The sequence below is a fragment of the Psammomys obesus genome, unplaced genomic scaffold (assembly GCF_907164565.1).
Source record: "Psammomys obesus unplaced genomic scaffold, mPsaObe1.curated_primary_1811, whole genome shotgun sequence".
Lineage (NCBI taxonomy): Eukaryota > Metazoa > Chordata > Mammalia > Rodentia > Muridae > Psammomys > Psammomys obesus.
This window is the reverse complement of record NW_026590365.1, coordinates 340,991-359,125: the sequence shown is the minus strand read 5'-3', so window position 1 is coordinate 359,125 and position 18,135 is coordinate 340,991. Positions and strand designations below refer to the sequence as shown.

The following is an 18,135-nucleotide window of genomic DNA, read 5'->3' as shown; positions in this document are numbered from 1 at the left end:
GAAGTAAGTCCTAATGAATGTTTGGATTTCCTCAGTGTCTGTAGTTATGTCTCCCTTTTCATTTCTGATTTTGTTGATTTGGATGGTGTCTCTCTGCCTTTTAGTTAGCTTGGCTAAGGGTTTGTCTATCTTGTTGATTTTCTCAAAGAACCAGCTTTTGGTTTCATTGATTCATTGAATTGTTTTATTTGTTTCTAATTGATTGATTTCAGCCCTGAGTTTGATCATTTCCAACTGTCTACTCCTTTTTGGTGTGTCTGCTTCTTCTTTTTCTAGGGTTTTCAGGTGAGCCATTAAGTTGCTTGAATGAGCTGTCTCGAATTTCTTCTTGAAGGCACTTGATGCTATGAAATTTCCTCTTAGCACTGCTTTCATTGTGTCCCACATGTTTAGGTATGTTGTGCCTTCATTTTCATTGAGTTCTAGGAAGACTTTAATTTCTTTCTTTATTTCCTCCCTGACCTAGCTGTCATTTAATAGCAAGTTGTTCAGTTTCCATGTGTGTGTAGGCTTTTTGATATTTCTGTTCTTGTTGAGGTCCAACTTTATTCCATGGCGATCAGATAGGATACAATGGATTATTTCAATCTTTGTGTATCTGTTGAGGCTTGCTGTGTGACCCACAAAATGGTCTATTTTGGAGAAAGTTCCATGAAGTGCTGAGAAGAAGGTAAATTCTTTTGTGTTTGGGTGTAAGGTTCTGTAAATGTCTGTCAGGTCCATTTGATCCATGACCTGTGTCAGAGACATTGTTTCTTTGTTTAATTTCTGTTTTGTTGACCTGTCTTATGTTGATAGCGGGGTGTTGAAGTCTCCCACTATTAATGTGTGGGGATCTATGTGTAGTTTTATCAATGTTTCTTTTACAAATGTGGGTGCCACTGTATTTGGGGCATAGATGTTCGTGATTGTGAATTCTTCCTGGTGGAATTTTCCCTTGATGAGTATGAAGTGTCCTTCCCCATCTTTTTTGAATAATTTTGGTTGAAAATCTATTTTATCAGATATTAGAATGGCTACTCCTGCTTTCTTCTTGGGTCCATTTGCTTGGAAAGCAGTCTTCCAACCCTTTATCCTCAGGTAATATCTATCTTTGTGACTTAGGTGTGTTTCTTGTATGCAACAGATTGCTGGGTCTTGTTTACGCATCCATTCTGTTAGTCTGTGTCTTTTTATTGGAGAATTGAGTCCATTGATGTTGAGAGAGATTAATGACCAGTGGCTGTTAGATCCTTTGATTTTGATGTTGGCTGTGGTCAGAAGGTTGTGTGCTTGGTTGCTTTTTGTTTTACTGTAGTGAGGTTGATTATTTCTTGTGTTTCCTTGAAAATAGCTAGTTTTTGTGGGTTGTATTTTCCCTTCTAGTGTCTTCTGTAATTCTGGGTTTGTGTGTAGGTATTGTTTAAATTTGTTTTCGTCATTGAATATCTTGTTTCCTCTGTCTATGAGGATTGAGAGTTTTGCTGTGTATAGTAGCCTGGGCTGACATCTGTGTTCTCTTAGGGTCTGCATGATATCTTTCCAGGCCTTTCTGGCTTCCGTAGTCTCTTTTGAAAAGTCAGGTGTGATTCTGATGGGTTTGCCATTATATGTTACTTGGCCTTTTCCCCTGGCAGCTTTTAGTATTTTTTCTTTGTTCTGTATACTTAATGATTTGATTATTATGTGGCGGGAGGATTTTCTTTTCTGGTCTAATTAATTGGCTGTTCTGTAGGCCTCTTGTATTCTTATTGGCCTCTCCTTTATGTTGGGGAAATTTTCTTCAATGATTTTGTTGAAAATATTTTCTGGACCTTGGAGCAGGGAATCTTCTTTTTCCTCTATTCCTATTATTCTTAGGTTTTGTCTTTTTATGTTGTCTTTGATTTCTTGGACAATCTGTGTCAGGAATTTTTTAGATTTAACATTTTCTTTGACAGATACATCGATTTCTTCCATTGTATCTTCCACACCTGAGATTCTTTCTTCCATGTCTTGTAGTCTATTGGTTATGCTTACCTCTGTAGTTCCTGTTCTCTTCCCTAAGTTCTTTCTCTCCACAATTTCCTCCATTTGTGTTTTCTTTAATTTTTACAATTCTATCTTCAGGTCTTGAGCTTGTTGATTTCCTTCACCTGTCTGACTGTCTGACTGTATTTTCCTGTTTTTTCCTTCAATTCCTTCAGCTGTTTGTTTGAACAATCCTCTGTTTCTTTTATTTCTTTCAATGATTTAAGTATTTCCTCTCTAAAGGCCACAAAGTGTTTGGCTGCAACTTCCTGTATTTGTTCACTGATGGCCATAATCTGTTTTTCTGTATCTTCTATTTCTTTACAGATGGCCATAATTTGCTTGTTTTTATCTTCCTCTATTTTTTTTATGGATGGCCATAATCTGCTTGTTTTATTCTTCCTCTATTTCTTTACGGATGGCCATATCTGTTTGAGTTTATCTTTCTCTAGGTCTTTATGCATTTTATCTGTTTTCTCTGTTATCCTCTTCATGAGCATAGATGTTAGGTCATCTTCTTGAATTTCAATTATGCTGGGGTGTCCAGGGCTACTTGCTCCTGGATAACTGGGTTCTGGAGATGCCATATTGCTCTGTCTTTTGTTGTTTGAGCTTTTACACTGGCCTCTACCCATTGGGCTATTGTAGGTGTTTGGAGTTACTTTCTGGTGGTTCCTGAAATCCTGTGGTGGAGAGAATCACCTTGGCAGGAAGATGTTTTTTCCTGAAGGAAGCCTCCTCAGCTTTTAGGGTATAGTCACTGTATGGCTGGTGTTGTTCAGGTGTTGCCACAGCTTACCTCAGGCATAGAGGCCTGAGTGGTAACTGTGGTCCTTGTTAGTCAAGAAGGCTCTCCTCTCACCCCAAGAAGTCCTGGAGACAGGTGCCCTGCTTCTGGGTTTCTTGCTGTAAATTTAGTGAGCTGCTGCTATAACCTGTGTGTCCCTTGGTTTGGTCAGTTTTGTTAGGGATAATTGGTTGCCCCTTGGAGCAGTATCTGGGGGTTGATCTTGGGGATCTCGAGCTTTTGTAGGTCTGAGGTTGGTGCTCTGTGCCCCAGTACCCAAGCGGTAATCTGTGGCGGGTGAGTACTGCTGACCTGGTAACAGCAGGCTATATAGTACACAGCTGGTACCTGGGTTGGGCCAGTCTGCAGGACCTTTTCCGGGGATATACTGGGTGACCTAAGTCCATCCCTTTTGCTTCGTTCCCTGTGAGGATTTCTTTCGACAGTGACTCCAAGTCTCTGGTGTCCTGAGGCACACAGTTCTGTCTGTGAGGAATAGTTGGTACAAAGTAGGTCTCTGGGCTGGCGGCATGCGCCTACCCGCTAGTCTAAGGTACCTTTCCCAGGGATATACCGGATGACCTAATTTGGGTCCCCATGTCCTTCCTTCCCTGTGGGGTTTACTCCCAACAGGGACTCCCAGTCTCTGTTGTCCTGGGGCGCACAGCTCTGTCTGTGCCAGAGAGCTGGGCACCCAACAACTCTCTGTGCTCCCGGTTTGGGCCCAGTTCAGTGATGGCGAATTGTACTTGCTGGTCTGGGAGACCTTCCCCAGGCAAAGCCTAGGTGACCCAAGTCAGCACCGTTTCCTTCCTTCCCTGTGGGACCTCTCCCGACAGGGACTCCATGTCTGTGTTGCTCTGCGGTGCACAGCTCCATATGTGCCAGAGAGCTGGGCGGGCTGCCACTCTCCATGCTTGCGGCTTGAGCCCAGTTCAGTGATGGCGGCTCATACCAGCAGGTCTGCGAGACTTTTTCCAGGTAAAGACTGGGTGACCCGTGGCCAGTCCCACTGCCTTCCTTCCCCGTGGGTTTTTCTCGCAACTGGAACTCACAGTCTCTGGTGTTTTTGTGCCCACCGTTCAGCCTGGGAAGGTGATCAGGACACACAGACGTATGGCTCTGGTCTGGTGACCTAGTGCCCTCAGGACCCGGGATCACTTCCAGGTTCTGGCTGGGTGGCCTGAGAGTGGACCCAACTGATTCCCACGCCATGGGGGTTTCCTCTCACCTGGGAAACAAGATCACTGTTGTTTTAGGGCCCAACGTTCAGTCTCTTGGTCGCTGTACGGAAAATGTTGTCCTACTCCTCAGATGCAGTGTTCTCCTGGCGCCGCCATCTTGCCCCCCCCATATCCCATTTTCTAATTAGATTACTTGGTTTGTTGGTGTTTAACTTCTTGAGTTCTTTATATATTCTGGATATTAGCTCTCTTTGAGACATAGGGTTTGTGAAGATCCTTTCCTAACGTTTAGGCTGTCAATTTGTTCTGACGACAGTGTCCTTTGCTTTACAGAAGCTTTTCAGTTGCATGAAGTCCCATTTATTGATCGTTGATCTTAGAGCCTGTGCTGTTGGTGTTCAGAAAGTTGTATCTCGTGCCAATGAGTTCAAAGTTCTCCCCCCACTTTTCTTCTAACAGGTTTAGTGTGTCTGGTTTTATGTTGAAGTCTTTGATGACTTGGACTTTAGTTATGTGCAGGGTGATAAGTATGGATCTATTTGCATTTTTCTATATGTAGATATCCAGTTAAATGACCATCATTTCTTGAAGATGTTATCTTTTTTCCACTGTATGGATTTGGCATCTTTGTCAAAAATCAGTTGTGCATAAATATGTGGGTTTATATCTGGGTCTTCCATTTGATTCCATTGATCCACCTGCTTGTTTCTATGCCAGTACAGTGCAGTTTTTTTTAATATTTTAATTTTTATATATTAATTACAGGTTATTTACTTTGTATCCTAGCTGTAGCCTCCTTCTTAATTCCCTCCCAATCAACCCTCCCTCCCTCATCTCCTCCCTGCCCCTTTCCAAGTCCAATGATAGGGGAGGTCCTCCTCATCTTCCACCTGACCCTAGCTTATAAGGCATCTTCAGGACTGGCTGCAATGTTCTCTTCTGTGGCCTTGGGGGAGGGGGGAGGGGGGAGGTCAAAGAGGCAACCATTGAGTTCACGTCTGAAATAATCTCTGTTTCCCTTACTAGGGTACCCACTTGGATACTGAGCTACCATGGGCTACATCCAAGCAGGAGTTCTAGGTTATATCCATACATGATCCTCGGTTGGAGAAACAGTCTCAGGAAAGACTCCTGTGCCCTGATATATTTTTTCCTTGTGGAGCTCCTGTCCTCTCCAGGTCATACTAACTCCCCCTTCTTTCATATAATTCCCTGCACTCTGCCGAAGGTTTGGTTATGAGTCTCAACATCTACTTTGATACACTGTTAGGTAGAGTCTTTCAGAGGCCTTCTGTGGTAGCCTCCTGTCCTGTTACTTGTTTTCTCCTACTTCCAATATCCATCCCATTGTCTTTCTAAGTGAGGATTGATGGAATAATACACAGTAATTAAAAACAAGGAAATCATGAAATTTGCAGGGAAATGGTGGGATTTAGAAAAGATCATCCTGAGTGATGTATCTTAGGAGCAGAAAGACACACGTGGTATATACTCACATATAAGTGTGTACTAGACCTATAAGATAGGATAAACATACTAAAATCTGTACACCTAAAGAAGATAAACAAGAAAGAGGACCCGGGGTTTGATGATCAGTACCCTGCAGTTTTTATTACTGTTGCTCTATGGTACAGCTTGAGATCAGGGATGGAGTTACTTCCAGAAGATCTTATATTGTAGAGGACTGTTTTAGCTATTCTGGGTTTCTTGTTATTCCATATGAAGTTGAGAATTTTTCTTTCAAGTTCTGTGAAGAATTGTGTTGGTTATTTGATGGAAATTACATTGAATCTGTATATTGCTTTTGGTAAAATGGCCTTTTTTACTATGTTAATCCTACCAAGCCATGAGCAAGGGAGATCTTTCCATCCTCTGATATTTTCTTCTATTTCTTTCTTCAGAGACTTGAAGTTTTTTTCATACAAGTCTTTGATTTGTTTGGTTAGTCACACCAAAGTACTTTATGTCCTTTGTGGCTATTGTGAAGGGTGTTGTTTCCCTAATTTCATTTTCAGCCCTTTTGTCTTTTGTATACAGAAGGACTACTGATTTTTTTTTTTTTTTTTTTTTTTAGTTAATTTTGTATTCAACTGCTTTGCTGAAGGTATTTATCAGCTGAAGGAGTTCTCTGGTTAAATTTTAGGGGTTGCTCATGTATACTATCATATAATCTTCAAATAGTGACACTTTGACTTTTTATTTTCCAAACTGAATCAACTTGATCTCCTTTAATTGTCTTATTGCTCTTGCAAGGACTTAAGAACTATGTTGACGAGATATGGATAAAGTGGGCAGCCTTTCCTTGTCCCTGATTTCTGTGGGATTGCTTTAAGTTTAGTTTGATGTTGGCTATAGGTTTGCTGTATATCTTTACAATGTTTAGGTAAGTGCCTTGTATCCCTGATCTCTCCAGGAGTGTAAACATAAATGAATGTTGGATTTTATCAAATGCTTTTTCAGCATTTAAGGAGATTGTCATGTTTTTTTTTTTCTTTCTTTCTGTTTGTTTATATGCTGGAATACATTGATGGATTTCCGTATATTGAATCACTCCTGCATACCTGGGATGAAGCCTACTTGGTCATAGTGGATGATATCTTTGATGTGTTCTTGGTTTGTGCAATTGTCATAAGGGAGAATGACCTGAAATTCTCTTCCTTTGTTGGATATTTGTGAGGTTTAGTTATTAAGGTGACTGTGGCTTCATAGAATGAGTTTGGTTATGTTCCTTCTGTTTTTATTTTGTGGAATAGTTTGAAGAGTATTGGTGTTAGCTCTTCTTTGAAGGCCTGGTAGAATTCTGTGCTGAAACCATCTGGCCCTGGGCTGTTTTGGGAAGGGAGAATTTTGACGACTGCTTCTATTTCTTTAGGGGATACAGGACTATTTAATTTATTTACCTGGTCTGGATTCAGCTTTGGTAACTGGAATTGATCATGAAAATTGTTGGTTTCATTTATATTTTCAAATTTTGTGGTGTATAGGCTTTTGAAGTAGTACATAATGGTTGTTTGGATTTCCTCAATGTCTGTTGTTATATCCCCCTTTTCATTTCTGATTTTGTTGATTTGGGTGGTGTCTCTCTGCCTTTTGGTTAGTTTGGCTAAGGGTTTGTCCATCTTGTTGATTTTCTTAAAGAACCAGCTCTTTGTTTCACTGATTCTTTATTTTATTTGTTTCTAATTTATTGATTTCAGCCCTGAGTTTGATTATTTCCAACTGTTTACTCCTCTTGGGTATGTCTACTTCTATTTTTTCTAGGGCTTTCAGGTGAGCCATTAAGTTGCTTGTATGATATGTTTCAAATTTCTTCTTGAAGGCACTTAGTGCTATGAATTTTCCTTTTAGCACTGCTTTCAGTGTGACCCATAAGTTTGGGTATGTCGTGCCCTCATTTTCATTGAATTCTAGAAAGTCTTTTATTTCTTTCTTTATTTCTTCCCTGACCCAGCTATCTTTTAGGAGTGAGTTGTTCAGTTTCCATCTGTGTGTAGGCTTTTTTCTTTTTCTTTTTTTGTTGAGGTCCAGCTTTAGTCCATGGTAGTCAGATAGAATACAGGGGATTATTTCAATCTTCTTTTATCTGCTGAAGTTTGCTTTGTGACCAACTCTATGGTCTATTTTGGAGATGGTTCCATGAGATGCTGAGAAGAAGTTAAATTATTTTGTGTTTGGTTGAAATGTTCTGTAGATATCTGTTAAGTCCATTTGATTCATGACCTCTGTTAAAGTCATTTTTTCTTTGTTTAATTTCTGTTTTGCTGACCTGTCCTTTGTTGAGAGTGGGATGTTGAAGTCTCCCATTATTAATGTGTGGGGATATATGTGTGGTTTAATTTTTATTAATGTTTCTTTTACAAATGTGAAGTGTCTTTGTGTTTGGGGAATAGATGTTCAGAATTTTAAAATTCTTGCCAGAATTTAAATATATATATTATATATCCCGATTGAAGCCCCCTCCCTCAACTCCTCCAAGTCCCATCCTCTCTCCCTCTTCCCTATCTCCTTCCCCTAGTCCACTGAAAAGGGGAGTTCTCCTCCTCTGACATCTGCCCATAGTTTTATTTATTCACTTTACCTCCAGATTATAGGTCCTCCCTCCTCTTCTCATGTTCCGATCCTTTCTCTCACTTCCCCCCTATTACCCTTCCCCTACTCCTCAGGTAAGGGAAGCCTTCCCCCTACTAACTAAAGCCCGCACATCAAGTTGCATCAGGACTCAGAGCTTCTTCTTACCCTGTGGCCTGGCAAGGCAGCCCTGCCAGCAGAAAGTGATTGAAAAGAAGGCAATTGACTCCATGTGAGGGACAGCCCCTGCTACCCATTCTAGGGGATCCACATGTCTCAGGTTGAGCCAGGCATTGGTTGGACATTTCTTCAATCTCTACTCTATTCCCTGCATTTCTTGTAGGCAGGGTAAATTTTGGGTCGAAGTTTTTGTGGGTGGGTTGGTGTTCCCCTCCCTCCACTAGGAGTCCAGTCTAGTTAGGAGGTTCCTCTTCAATCTCTATGACCCCTACTACTAAGAATCTCAGCTGTAGTCAACTTCATATCCTCCCAGGAGCCTAACCTGTCATAGCTCTCCTGCTTGTCTCGGAGATGCTCCCTCCCATGGTTTCTCTTCTCTTTGAAAGCCCTCTGTCCTTCTCCCTTCTCCCCAGTCTAATCTATACCCTCATTTCTCTCCATACTCATTCTCCAATCCTATTCCCTCTCTTCAACCGCTTTTGCTGTCTATTTTATTTCCACTTCTGAGTGGGATTTAAGCATCCTCCAGGGCCCTCCTTGTTATTTTGTTTCTTTGGGTCTGTGAATTGTAGTATGGTTATCCTCTACTATATGGCCAGTATCCACTTATAAGTGAGTACATACCAATGTGTGTCTTTCTGGGTCTGGGTTACCTCACTCAGGATGATCTTCTCTAGTTCCATCCATTTGCCTGCACAAACTTCATGATTTCCTTGTTTTTAATAGCTGAGTAGTATTCCATTGTGTAAATGTACCACAAATTCTTTATCCATTCTTCAGCTTAGGGACATCTGGGTACTTTTTATTTTCTGGCTATTACAAATAACATATGAACACATGCAATGAACATAGTTAAGAAAATGTCCTTGCTGTATGGTGAAGCATCCTTTGGGTATTTACCCAGGAGTGTTATAGCTGGGTCTTGAGGTAGAGTTATTCCCAATTTTCTGAGAAAGTGAGAGCAATTCTCAGCTTCATATGGAGAAAATTATATAGAAAATAATCCTGCACAATAAAAGATTGTCTGGAAGTATTACCATTCTGATTTCAAGTTATACTACAAAGCAGTAGAAATAAAAACTGCATGGTACTGGCATAAGAACAGAGAGGTCAATCAATGGAGTGAGATCAAAGACCCACAAATAAACCCACACACCTAGGGACACTTGATTTTTGACAAAGGAGCCAAAAATCGTACAATGGAAAAAAGAAATTATCTTTAACAAATGGTTCTAGTTTAACTGGATGTCTGCATGTAGAGAAAAGCAAATAGATCCATATTTATCACCCTGTACAAAACTTAAGTCCAAGTAGATCAAAGACTTCAAAATAAAACCAGACACACTAAATCTAATAGAAGAGAAAGTGGGGAAGAACCTTGAACTGATTAGCACAGGAGACAACTTCCTGAACAGAACTTCAGCAGCACAGGATCTAAGATCAACAATCAATAAATGGGACCTCATGAAACTGAAAAGCTTCTGTAAAGCAAAGGACACTGAAGAAAACACCAGGCTGCAGACTGGGAAAAGATCTTCACTAACCCTACTGAAAAAGGGTTAATATTCAAAATATATAAATAACTCAAGGAATTAAACACAAACAAATCAAATAATCCAATTTAAAAATGCGGTTCAGGGTTAAACAGAATTCTCAACAGAGGAATCTCTAATGGCCAAGAAGCACTTAAAGAGATTCACAGCTTCCTTGGTCATCAGGGAAATGAAAATCAAAATGACTCTGAGATTCCATCTTATCCCCATCAGAATGGCCAGAATCAAAAACTAAAGTGATAACACAGGCTGGTGAAGATATGGAGGAAGTGGAACACTCTTCCATTGTTCCTGGGAGTGAAAACTTTATAACTACTTTGGAAATCTGGTGTTCCTTAATTTTCATTTTCTTTCTTTCTTTCTTTCTTTCTTTCTTTCTTTCTTTCTTTCTTTCTTTCTTTCTCTCTCTCTCTCTTTCTCTCTCTCTCTCTGTCTCTCTCTCTCTTTCTTTCTTTCAAGGGTTTTTAAAAGTCAAATGCAGAAGGCTGGTTTATTTCAGCTCCTTCACTGCCAAACCCAAACCAGGGGGCAGGGACTGCTTCAGCTTCTTTGCCTTGTCTTTGTCTGTGATGGCCAGGGTATAAATGTACCTGGTGCAGCGAACCTTGAACTTCACATTATTTTTGTTCTTCTTGATCTTAACAGATTTGGCATCCTTCCCCTGGGATGTGAGTAGAGTCTTTGATTTCCTCAATTTTCCAAGGCATGGCAAGTGGTGCTTGGCACTGGAAATTGTACCCAAAACACTTCACGTTCTTTAAAATTTTAAAAGCTTTTAACTGTACCCATATTTTCTTAGTTATTCCTAACCTATTCTCTTTTTTAGAAAGTTTCTATAAATATATTTGGTTTGCTTATTTAAAATAACAAAATATATCTAAATATATTTTCTATGAGTATACAAAATAACTCATGCATGGTTATTTACATTTTCCTTAATAATATCATATTCAAAGATTTGACAAATTCTTTCTAGTAATCAGCACTATATGCTTTAATTAACAGAGAATAATTCATGTATAGAAACAACGGATGAATCTAAAGCATTAGAGAAGACTAATAATGTAATTTTTATTACAGTCAAGTCAGAAACATTTATATACTGGAACACTGTTTATCACTCTGTTCTTTCAATTATATAAACACTGATTACTTAAATGTGACTGTAATTTGCTGAAACAACTTTATAGTGTCTCCCAAGTATATGCAAGTATATTTAAATATGGAAGAGATGCAAATGTGAGAAACTAATGAAATATAAATAATTATGGAAAGAATAGAAATAACTTTTATACATGAAACATATTCCAATTTAATTTTTTAGGTTTCTTTTTAAATTTAAATTTATTTTTATAATTATTTATTACAATTTATCCACTTTGTATCCCCACTGCAGCCACCTCCATTGTCTCCTCCTAGTCCCACCCATCCTCCTTCTTCTTCCCCTATGCCTCTTTTCTAGTTACCTGATAGGGGAGGACCTCCTCCCCTACTATCTGACTCTAGCTTATCAGGTCTCATCAGGACTGGCTGCATCATCTTCCTCTGTGGCCTGTCAAGGCTGCATCCCCCACCCTGGGATAGGTGATTAGACAGCCTGCCACTGAGTTCATGTCAGAGACAGCCCCTGTGCCCCTTACTAGGGAATTCCCTTGGAAACTGAGCAGCTAATGGGCTTCCATTGAACAGGGGGTCTAGGTCCTCTCCATGCATGGTCCTTGGTTGGAGTATTGGTCTCTGCAGGTCCCCCTGGGCCCAAGTATTTTGGCTTTCATGTTCTCCTTGTGGAGTTTCTGTCCCCTCCAGATTTTTCTATCTTCCTCTTCTTTCATAAGGATTCTGTCATGCTGCCCAATGTTTGGCTATGACTCTCAGTATCGTCTTTGATACTCTGGTGGGTAGAGTCTTTCAGAAGTCCCGTATGGATGGCTCCTGATCTGTTCCTTGTCTTCTCCTACTTCTATTTTCTATCTTGTTTGCCCTTCTGAATTGGTATTAAGCATCTTCCTTAGGGTCCTCCTTGTTTTTTTTTAACTTCTTTAAGACTACATTATATGGCTACTACCAACTTATAAGTGAGTATGTATCATGTGTGTCTTTCTGCTTCTGGGATACCTCACTTGGGATGATCTTTTCTACTTACCACCACTTGCCTGCAAATTTCATGATTTCCTTGTTTTTAATTGCTGAGTAGTATTCCATTGTGTAAATGTACCACACTTTCTGTATCCATTCCTCCACTGAGGGACATCTAGTTTGTTTCCAGATTCTGGCTATTATGAATAGAGTTGCTGTGAACATGGTTGAGCAAATGTCCTTATTGAAAGGTGGGGTGTCATTTGGGTTGTGCATAGGAATGGTATAGCTGGATATTGAGATAGTTCTATTCTTAATTTTCTGAGACAGAGACAGATTGATTTCCAAAGTGGTTGTACAAGGTTACTTTCCAACCAGGAATGGAGGATAGTTCCCCTTTCTCCACAACCACTCCAGCATGTGTTGTCACTTGAGTTTTTGATCTTAGCCATTCTGATGGGTGTGAGGTCAAATCTCAAGGTCGTTTTGATTTGCATTTCCCAAATGACTTAAGGACGTTGAGCATTTCTTAAAATGTTTCTCCGCCATTCGATATTCCTCTGTTGAGAATTCTCTGTTTAGCTCTGTACCCCATTTTTAATTGAATTACTTGGTGTGTTGGTGTTTAACTTCTTCTTTATATAGTCTGGATGTTAGCCCACTGTCGTATGTAGGGTAGGTGAAGATTCTTTCCCAGTCTGTAATCTGTTGTTTTGTTCTGACAACAGTGTCCTTTGCTTTACAGAAGGTTTTCAGTTTCATGAGGTACCCATTTATTAATTGTTGTTCTTAGAGCCTGTGCTGTTGGTGTTCTGTTCAGGAAGTTGTCTCCTATGCCAATGAGGTCAAGGCTCTTCCCCACTTTTTGTTCTAACGAATTTATTGTGTCTGGTTTATGTTGAGATCTTTGATCCACTTGGACTTTAGTTTTGTGTAGGGTGTTAAACTTGGGTCTATTTGCATCTTCTACATGTAGACATCCACTTAGACCAGCATCATTTGTTGAAATGCTATCTTTTTTTTTTTATTTTATGGTTTTGGCTTCTTTGTCAAAAAATAAATTTCTATAGGTGTGTGGGTATATATCTGGGTCTTCTATTCGATTCCCTTTTTCCACCAGTCTGTTTTTATGCCATTACCATTCAGGTTTTTTTTTAATCACTGTTGCTCTGTAGTATAGCTTGAGATCAGGGATGGAGATACCTTCAGAAGATCTTTTATTGTACAGGTTTTTTAAAAAGCTATTCTGGGTTTTTTGTTTTTCCATATGAAATTGAGACTTGTTCTTTCAAGTTCTGTAAAAAATGTGTTGGTATTTTGATGGGAATTGCACTGAATCTGTAGCATAGCAATTGGTAACATAGTTCCACCTTTTATCAAAATTTTTTCCTGTATGAATAGTCTTCAATTTAGTTGTATGCCTGCTGATAGAAAGGAAATTTCACATTGCTATAAGAAAGACATGTTAGAAGGAATGCAGTTTATAGCATAAGAAGAAACATTTTATTCTATGAGCAGATGACATGCTTCTAGGCCTGTTTCTTGCTTTTAGATAATCAACAAATCCTATGGAAAAAAGAGATCAGTCTACATGCAAAAAATATCTCCCAAGAGATAATGCTGTCCACTGAAATACAAATAAAATATGACAAGAAGAAACCATTTGACCATCTAAAGGCCAAATCCACAAACAGAGTCATGCTTCTGGCTATGTGTGTTAGTGATATAGAATCATAAGAAAATGCAAGATAGTTAAAAAAATGCCATAAAAATACCAGCAAAGCAGGCTATGCCTCTATTCCCATTCTAGGATTGTTTGAGTTTCTGTAGTCTTGTCTTTGTAGACATATGAATTTTAGGGTTACTTTTTGTAATTTGTAATAAATATAATTGGAATTTTTATTATATCAGACCATAAATAACTCAGTAATTTTATTTCCATGATAAATTTCCATGATATTAAACCTACTTATCCACAAGTAAGAACAATCTTTCCATCTCCCAGTGTCTTCTTTGCTTTTTCAATATCTTTCTTCAATGTTTAAAAGTTCTATTTTAGCTTCTATAAAGCAGAGGAAACTGTCATCAGCACAAAATGATAGTGAACAAATTGGGAAAGAATCTTCACCAACACTATATTTAACAGAGGGCTAATATCCAGAATATATAAAGAACTCAAGAAGTTAAACAGCAACAAATCAAGTAATCCAATTAAAAAATGGCTACAGAGCTAAAAAGAATATTCTCAATAGAGTTGCAGAGAAACACTTAAAGAAATGTTCAACGTCTTTATTCATCAGGGAAATGCAAATCAAAATGACCCTGTGATTTCACATTACACACATCAAAATGGCTAAGATCAAAAACTCAAATGACAACACATGTCGGAGAGGATGTGTAGAAAGGAGAACTCTCCTCCATTGCTGGTGGGAATGTAACCTTGTACAACCACTTAGGAGATGAATCTGGCTTGTCTTAGAAAAGTAGAATAATGCTACCTCAAGATCCAGCTATACCACTCTTACCCATATATCCAAAATATGCACAACTATACAACAAGGATATTTGCTCAACCATATTTGTAGCAGCTTTATTTATAATAGCCAAGAGCTGGAAAAAAACCAGATGCCCTTCAGTTGAGGAATGCATACAGAAAATGTGTTATATTTTCACAATGGACGACTACTCAGCAATTAAAAACAAGGAAATCATGAAATTTTCAGGCAGATAACAGGAACCAGAAAAGATCATCCTGAGTGAGGTATCCCAGAAGCAGAAAGACACACATGGCATATACTCACTTATAAGTGGATATTAGACATAAAATATAGGGTAATCATACTAAAATCTGTACACCTAAAGAAACCAAGCAAGAAGGAGGATCCTGGATAAGATGCTCAATCCTAATTCAGAAGCGCTAATGGGATAGGCATTGGAAGTGGGAGAAAACAGGGAACAGGAGAGAAGCCTACCACAAAGGGCCTCTGAAGGACTCTACCAAGCAGGGTATTGAAGCAGATGCTGAGTTCATAGCCAAACTTTAGGCACAGTGTAGGCAATATTATGAAAGAAAGGGGAGATGAAAGACATGGAGGGGACAGGAGCTTCACAGGGAGAGCAACAGAACCAAAATTTCTGGACACAAGGGTCTTTTCTGAGACTGATATTTCAACTAAGTACCATGGATGGAGATAACCTAGAACCCCTGCACAGATGTAGCCCATGGCAGCTCAATGTCCAAGTGGGGTCCCTAGTAATGGGAACAGGGGCTGTTTCTGACATGAATTCAGTGGCTGGCTCTTTGATCACGTTCCCCTGAGGTGGGGAGCAGCCTTACCAGGACACAGAGAAAGACAGTGAAGCCAGTCCTGATGAGACATAATAGGCTAAGGATCTCTCTTATCAGTGGACTGGGGGAGAGCAATGGGAGGAGCTGATGGAGGGGCTATCCCTGGGATACAAAGTGAATAAATTGCAATGAAAAGAAAAAAAAATAGTGCAAGGAATATGTTCTTTTACTGTTAAAAAATAGTTCTCTTTGTACCAATAAATTATAAGATTTATTAAAATTCAAAAAAGTTCCATTTTAGAAGTCTTTCATCTTTATGTTAAGTTTATTTCTAGGTATTTTAAGGCTGCTATGGAGGGGGTTGTTTTCTTGTTTTGTTTTTCAATATGAATTTTGTACATTGATAATCCCATATATTTTTAAAATTTATTTAAAAATTTTTATGTACATTGGTGTTTGACTGCATGTATGTCTATGTGAGGGTGTCAGATTCCCTGGAACAGGAATTATATACAGTTGTGAGCTGCCATGTGTGTGTTGAGAAAATGAACCTTGGTCCTCTGGAAGAGCAGACAGTGCTCTTAACTGCTTAGCTATCTCTCCAGCCGCCCCCCCCCATGTATTTTTATATTATGCACTTAAAAGCTAATTCCTGGAGGGCTAGAGAAATGATGCTGCACTTTAGAACACTTACTGCTCTTAAAAAGGACTCAGTTTTGATTTGCAACACCCACATGGCACCCTGTAATAATGTAACCCCAGTTCCAGTGGCTCCTACACCTTCTTCTGACCTCTGTGGGCATCAGGCTCACACGTAGTGTACTTACACACACGCAGGCAACATTCTATGCACCCTAAATAAAAGAAATAAATCAAAAACAAATATAAAACTTATTCTGGAAAAGGATTCACAGGTGCCACCAGACTGCCAAAAATATGTCTGTCACAAGAAGAATATTTTAAAACATCTCTTCATGATATTCTAAGTTAATGTCTTTCTCAATAAGAGTATTATAACATATATCAAGAGTTATTTTTAAGTACTCTGCTATTTTTTTGGCCCTTAAGAGCTTAATCTGCCCACATTCCAACCAGTGATTACTACCAGTAGTAGATACAACATCTGCTGTATAATAATAAATGATTGGCTTAATAAATGTTTGGTGAGTAAATACATTCAAGAAAAAAGGAAGGAGGGAGGAAAAGAGAGAGATCATGAAAGTTCTTTAATTATGGGTTAAATGTTGGTTTTAGCTTACAATCATAGATAAATTAGCACTAGTTTAGGAAAACTAATGTATCAAAAATATTTATCTGAGATGAGCATATGTCAATAAAGAAGGATCAAAAATGGATATCTTATGAGGGAATGCATAATTAAAAAAAAAACAACCTGGCAACACAAAAGCCAGAATTTATAACAAGCTGTGTTAGTTTAGATGGATTATGCCACCTTCTTTACATGAATTTTATCAACAGGATGAAAGGATGGAATTATCTCCAAGGTTATACCTACTCTACTGTGAATTATAAGTGGTAAAGGAAGTAGAGAACAATATAAACATATATAGACCCCTCAGTTGGTTATGCTCCTATTATTACATTAGTGCATTTATACACACACACACACACACACACACACACACACACACACATTCCTTTTACCACCTCTGTCTCACACATACATTTGTACATGCATACACAAACACCAGAACTTCAATATTTAATGGTTTATACACTCTGCTGCCTCCAAACAATAAGAGAAAGAGCTCTATAGAGCTTCTCTGTAAGAACAGTAGGACATGACCGCCATCTTTTCTTCTATACAATCCTATTAGTTTCAGACTGTGGAAAAGAGTTCAAAGGAGTATTGGCAGCATATAGTCTACCTTTCTGAATCTTTAATAAGCACTGGCTTTAAGCACATCTGTTTTTTTTCTGTAGAGAAGCAGCTAGAATAGCAACTGGTGGGCCCTCTGGCAGGAACTAAGCCAGTGTGGCAGAAAAGAAACACAGGAACTACCTTTAGTTTTTTTTTTAAACCATATTATCTTTGATTTTGTAAATGTAACATCAGATTTATATGAAATGTGGAAAACTATAAAATAAAAATATCAACACAAATCATTCATAGAAGTAACCACCAGTTTCTAGTTAATTTGTAAGAGAGTATCATAAATTATCTACATTTTTGATATTAAAATTTTTTTGCAATGCCATTGCCAAAGTTCTATATTCAAAAAATATTTTACAAATTATTTTATGTCTGTTGTCTTACATCATTTTATGGGCATGTGATAATTCCAACCCTTATTTTAGAATGATTATTTCCATTTTCGACATTCAAAATAATGCAAGAGTGAACATAAAGTACTCCCATATTTATAAAATTATGTTATAATGGTAAGCTGCCAGCTTCACAATTCCCTAACCCTTACTCTCTGCACTGAAAATATTTTCACCCATTAAATTTCAGAGAAAGGTGTCCCTTTTACCTACCCTAATTATTTTTGATTTTTTTGGTTTTGTTTTTTTCTCAGATTATTTTAAACTTTTAATATATAATTAAAATGTTTCCTTGTTATTGAAAATAGATTTTTGCATGACATATTCTGATTATGGTTTCCCCTCTTTCAACTCCAACTAGATTTTCCCTATCCACCTAAATCCACACCCCTCTTTCCTCTTTCATATTAGAAAATACACAGGCATCTAAAAATAATGATAAAAAATAAGATAAAGCAAAATCAAACCCGAACAAAACAAAATACACAAACAAACAGAAAAAAAAAGAATGAAAGAAAAAGCATAGGAAATACATACAGATGCTAGGCATACATTTGCACACAAAGAAAACCCATATAAACAAAATCAGAAATCATAATATAGCAAAAGACCTGTAAGGTTAAAAAGCAATGCCCAAGTACTCAGACAAAAACATTGAGACAAGACTAAACCAAAACAAACCAAAACCAAAACCAAAACAGAAACACCATTAAGTTTGTTTTG

At 38.4% G+C, this 18,135-nt stretch overlaps 1 pseudogene; it reads right to left on the bottom strand.

Annotated features, from left to right (window-relative positions):
* Nucleotides 1–10,251: 10,251 nt before the first annotated feature.
* LOC129676545 (60S ribosomal protein L38-like) lies at nt 10,252–10,468 on the bottom strand (annotated as a pseudogene).
* Between the last annotated feature and the right edge of the window lie 7,667 nt (nt 10,469–18,135).